Here is a 6,000-nt window from a genome sequence, read left to right on the forward strand (position 1 = left end):
AGGACACAGGGATGACACTTTATTTAATTTGGATTAAAAGAATGCTGTGAGGTTTCATTTTTTTGGAAAGGTGAGTTTTGATGTTACCTTAAACTGGTAAAAAAAAATATATATGAAAGTTCTGGTTGAAACTGTTTCCTCTGGAGTTTATTTCTAAAATCAAAACGCCTCTCTGATTTGAAGTTCTGAAACCCACTGCTGTGAATAAAAATGTGCAGCCATTTCATTTATTCATTTTGGAAGAATGAAAGAGGCAATGAGTAAAACTGCAGTGGGGTGAAGAAAACCTGCTGATCAGAATGAAGGTTACTTATATTACAATAAACATGTGTTGGTCTTGGCTAATATTGGTTTAAGTCACAGTCTCATTTGAACTCAAAGTGCCTTTTGCTTTGGCTGCTCAAAGGACACAGTTGTCATCAAGGAAGTAAAATCTCTTCTGTTCCCCCAGCTGGAAGAAAAGAGATTGGAGGTGGCAGTGGAAGGGACAGGGCACAAGAAAGAAAAGGAAAGGAAGGCAGACGCTCGCACACAACTTCTTACAATGGCTCCAGCATGCCCTTCCATTGGCAGGAATCCTTTTGATCAAATCCTTGCCCTGGGCTGAAAGTGTTTTAATGAGCATACAGACACCGTCTTTTTTTTCTGGGTCTATTTTGTGTTCTTAAGGATAGATAAGTAAAGCGTGCACTTAAATGATCGTGTCTGTGCTCCTTAAATGTGCTCTAGAGGAAACGCGTAGTGCTTGAATGTGGAGGCTGAGCAGTGCCAGCCTGAAGGACAGAAGGAAAATAGCAGAGGAGGAAACTTGAAGTCAACTTGTTTCCTTGAACATTTGGGTTTCTTTGGGAGGAGGAATATAGAACCTGCAGAGACGTGGGGATTTTGGCGGTGGGTGGTGTTTTATAGAAACTCCCACGTCTTACTAAATTTCCCCAGCACTAGTTTCTTTGAGGTTCCCACCAAGACATCTGTGGTTCACCCAGCTCCTTCTGCCTGGGTCCTGGGGGGGGAGACGCGTGGTGCCATGCCCGGTGGCAGCACCCAGCCTCTGCAGGAGGATGCCCTGCACAGCTCCTTGTGGGAGTTTCCTCTTCAGATCAGGTCCTAGACCTATGCTGTTAATTCCTCTCTTGGGAAGGACATGCATGATTTGGTCTGCACTGGTGATCCGCTGGTCCCTGTTCTCCCCACCATGCTGGGGACAGGTACGGAACCATCGGAAGGAGCTCCTTTTGGCAGCAATCTGAAGGTAGCAGGTTTGTGGAGCTGAGGAAAACTTCACTCACCTGGGCTGCCAGCATGGCTCTTCCTATGAGCCCTAAAACACTTTAAATGTTTAAAAAAAAAAAAAAAAAAAAGATTGTGCTTGACAAAAGGTAAATGCAGTTTAGTTTGACACATCTCATTATTCTGAGGCTTTTGTGGGAAAAGGCAAACTTTGTCAGGATGTCACAAGGTACTAACAATTACTGGAAGTCAATAAAGGGACCTGCTCGCCTTGGAAAAAAACACTTATCACTAACTTTCAATGTACCTGTTAGGTTTCAAAGACAGGGGTGCAGCAGGACGGAAGCCAAGACCTCTGTGCAGAAGAAGCAGAGCCTTCCCCTGACTGGGATGGCGAGAGTTGAAAGTAAGTTTCGCCTTGACAGCAGCTGCCAAAATCAAAACCTTTTTTCAAAGTTTTTTTGATGTGAATCGCAGGAGGTGCGACTACTGGGATTTGCATCCAAACAGGAACCCTGCAGATTTCTTCAATTCCTGGCGACAAAGGTATGACATTTATGATTTGCGACTGTTATTCCACATGTGTGAATTGCCAAAACAAAGCTTTCGAAAAGGCAACTTTTATTTGTGACTGATGCGGTTTGTAAACAAGAAAGTGCCAACATTGAAGCGCCGTCTGGTTTAGCTCAGGGTACCAACTGCTTCCCAGGTAGAGCTGCTGCCTTGAGCTGATTGCTCCAACGGTATTAACAATGCTCTTTCAATAACGGGAGCGTTATTACTGCATGGATTTGGCTTGGCTAACAGCTATGTGTGAAGTAACTGTATACTTTTAGCAATGCGGTACTGGGTAAACAGTGGAAATTTATCTCATAGGAAATAATTTTGATGAGTCCATAGTTTACCTAGTTAGATATTTTGCCTCCAACGATGGTGCAAACAGCTTTGTAAAAAAGGTAAACTGCCGAATACAGATACCAAGGAAAAAATCCCCTAATTTACAATATTTAGGTATTTGTGTAAGTCTTGTGTAACTGCTGGTGGTCATTCAACTCATGTCATTATTATTCCCCTTACTGCTTTTTTAGCCATTTCCTTGGTTATTTTTCTCAATAACATCCGCCAACAGTGACTGTTCCATAAGTTAAATATACTGTATGTAAAACATTTGCACTTCCAGTTTTAATTTTACTGCATTAGTTTATTTAGGAGCCTTAGATTTATCCCACGTGGATTATTCATTAATCCACACACTTCTGCTCATCTTCCTGTGAACTAACCTGGAGTACGGAAGGAAGAAGGCTTGTGCATCAAATCACGTTTGTTTCCATCCTTGGTAATGATGCTTTCTGCTGCATCTTTTTCAATGAGGCAACCAGATCTGTGACACTAGCTGGGAGGATGCCTTTTTTTCTTCAACAGTACAATACTTTTAGTGTCATTCTGTTTCACTTAACACACCTTCACAATTCAAAAAATGGTCCATCTGGTAAGATTTAAATTTAAAATGTTCATCAGTTTTTTGTTTTGGTTTGGGATTTTTTTTAATTTTTATGGTAGTTTTTCCCTTTCAAATTTGGGGTGATTTTCTTTCTCTTTATCCAAATAATAATCCTACCAACTGACATATGCCTACACATATATATATATATTTATAGATAGATAGATCTATATCTAGCTAGGTATGTGTTTGTGTGTACACACACACATCTGAACTGGCTCTGCTTATTCCAGTCAGCTTTTCAAACAACCCTACCTTCATGCTTCCCGCCTATGAGCTGTATTGGCACAGGGCAATTTAGAAAATAATTAATTCATTAACTAATCTCAAGGATACCTGAACAAAATACCAAAACCAACAGAAACAAAAACTTAGGGGGCTTCATCTGTTAGAAGGAACACGTAGAGAATTCAGATGGTATGCAAGTAACTCAGAAAATGTTTATGTGGAAAATTGGCCATGCATTTTATTACTTGTTCACAAAAAAATCTCAGTGCACAACTTAGCTAAATTACCTGCAAAGTTAAATTAGGCGTGCACCCTTAGAATTAAAAACACTCCTTCTGCCTGCCACACAGAGGCTGCTAGTTCGTAGGGAATGGGAACACAGAAATACCTGCTCTTCAGTCTGTCAGAAGATGGTCTGCCTGGGTGTCCACAAAACAAAATATTGGTAGAAAAATTGGACTTAAACAAGGACATTTAAAAATTGCAACAGGATATACTTCTGCTATGGTATTTTTATATGAATCACACCAAAGGACCAGTTCCCTTGTCAGAATAATGCAATAGCCACTACTGATAATGCTACAGTGTCCCTTTTGTAAGTTGCAGCATTTTACAAACAAATCCTACAACGGAATATCTGGAATATTTCAGTATTAGAAGTAATGGCCCATGTGGATTTTTTTTTTATTTCCTGATATTTGCTGATTTCTCAGACAGTACTTTATGTGTACATGAGCCAGTCTCCTTTCTTTCATGTAGAAATTATCAAAATTGTGTATTTTCAAACTTAATTGAACTAATCAGATTACTGGGGTAAATCTGTAGCCAGAATTAGGCTCAGCTGTGCCATGATGCATACAGAGGGGAAACCTCCGTGCCTTCAAAGGGCAAGAGGTCCAGAACATCAAGGGTTTGGATGCTGCAGAGAGTGTAAAACCACGCTTGCACTACAGTCCTACAGTCCTAGGTGTGCTTCTTGGAAGAAATTTGTGACTGCCACTGTTTGTGAGATTCAGGTGGGGTCATACGATGGCTTTATTCAAGGCAGGGCTATGTGGGAAGTGTTCATGTGAATTTATATGCTCTCATGTGAATAAATGATATTTAAAGTGACCAGGGGCAGAGAGTGAGAAAAATGGGTTTATATTTCCCTGTTTTCCTTTCTTTCAGCAGCTCGCTGCCGGCCAGACTTGCATATGTATTTGGGTACTGGAAGATGCAGTAAACATCTAGTGGAGCTCCTAGACCTTTTTGCAACAATAATGATGTATGGTCATAACAGAGGCTACAGAAGCTAACCAAGGATTTTAAAAGATCTAGCAAAGGAGCTCTCTGAACCATTAATGATGATTTTCAACAAATCTTGGTGCCCTGGGGAGGTTCCAGAAGGCTAGAAGAAAGCTTATATAGAGCCAACATTTAAAAAGGTTAAACGGGATGACTTGAGTAATTATAGGCCTGTCAACCTGACATTGATCCTAGGCAAAATACTGGAACAGCTGATATGAGACTTGATTAATAAGGAATTAAAGGAAGGTAATATAATTAATGCCTTTCAACATGGGTTTATGGAAAATAGATCTTGTCAAACTGGCTTGATATCATTTTTATGAGATTACAAGCTTGGTTGAGAAAGGTAATAGCACTGATGTAATGTACTTAGATTTCTGTAAGGCATTTGACTTGGTACCACCTGACATTTTGATTAAGAAAGGAGAATGCTACAAAATCATTGCAGCAAACATCAAGTGGATTAAAAAAAATAGCTAATTGGTACATCTCGATATGTAATTGTAAATGGGGAAAATTCATTGAGCAGGTGTGTCTCCAGTGGAGTCCTGCAGAGAATGGTTCTGGATCCAAAGCTGTTTAACATTTCTAACCATGTCCTGAAAGAAAAGAAAAGCAGTCACTATAGATTATACTTACAGACCACATGAACACTAGGAGAGTAGACAATAATAAAGTGAATGTGTTGCTGATGAAGAACAAGCTAGATGTTTTGGCAAAACTCTTACATTTTCTATCTAGAAACAGCAAAGGTTGGCTTTACAGGACCTTACCTGTAGTTAAGTGTGACTTTTAAAAAGACTTAGGACTCATTACAGGTGGATAATCAGCAAAACAGAACTCCAGTGGAGTGCAGTGCCTAAAAGGGGTCATCATTGAATGTCGGGTCTGAGCAGGGTGGGTTTATATTACTGCTGATACTGGCATCAATACCACCCCTTTGGGAGCACAGGATCCCATTCTGAATCCCAGCTCAAGAGGGGTGTTGATAAGCTGAGGAGCACTGGGAGAAGACCCCCAAGAGCATGTGAGGAACAAGGTGATTCATCATGAAAAACTCAATGAATTCAATCTTTTTACCTCAGAAAACAGAGGACTAATGAGGTGAGCTGATCATAGTCCAAAATTATGGGATTTGTTTTGCCCAACTTTCCCCATCTAAAAGATACGAGTATGGTCTGGGTTCACTGCTTTGTCACCCTTTTGCAGTCAGTGCAGAAGTTAGATATCTCCAGTGTATCTCCAGTGGGCAACTAATCCCAGACGGAGATAGATGCAATGAATTGTCTTCTTGTAGTGCATGTTTCTGTCAGTTGATTACAGAAGGATCCCCAAACACTGGGTGAGACAAGATGCTTCATTTTTGTGTGGTTAAAGTTAAATGAGATAATCCCACACTAATTGCCTCCATGGGGAATGTAATTTTTAAAATGAAGGCTCTTCAGTCTGTTAAATAACAGGCTCTGAAGGTTGGAAGTTTTATAGGGACAAATTCAGATTAAAAATCAGGTGCACATTTTTCTCAGGGAGCATAATTAACCTTTGGAGCAAATTACCAAGGGTTGTGGCACTTTCTACACCAGTGGAAATTTTAAAATCAAGATGGAATGTTTTTCTAAAAGATTTGCTCTACTTAAAATGCACTGATTTGGGGAAGTTAAGTGGCCTGCGTGGTACAAGAGGTCAGAAAAGATCATTGCTTTCGTCCTTTCTGGACTAACAATACGTGCCTCTACATCTTGTGATGCTAG

At 40.2% G+C, this 6,000-nt stretch overlaps 1 long non-coding RNA gene across 1 annotated transcript in view; it reads left to right on the forward strand.

Annotated features, from left to right (window-relative positions):
- LOC142601312 (uncharacterized) overlaps window positions 1-5,247 on the forward strand; it is a 150,518-nt gene extending 145,271 nt beyond the window's left edge. Inside the window, exons 4-5 of the long non-coding RNA XR_012834915.1 lie at window positions 1,545-1,776; window positions 5,202-5,247. This is a non-coding gene — a long non-coding RNA (uncharacterized LOC142601312). The remainder of the gene's footprint in view (window positions 1-1,544; window positions 1,777-5,201) is intronic.
- Window positions 5,248-6,000: the final 753 nt, after the last annotated feature.

Source organism: Balearica regulorum, chromosome 3 (genome assembly GCF_011004875.1).
Source record: "Balearica regulorum gibbericeps isolate bBalReg1 chromosome 3, bBalReg1.pri, whole genome shotgun sequence".
Lineage (NCBI taxonomy): Eukaryota > Metazoa > Chordata > Aves > Gruiformes > Gruidae > Balearica > Balearica regulorum.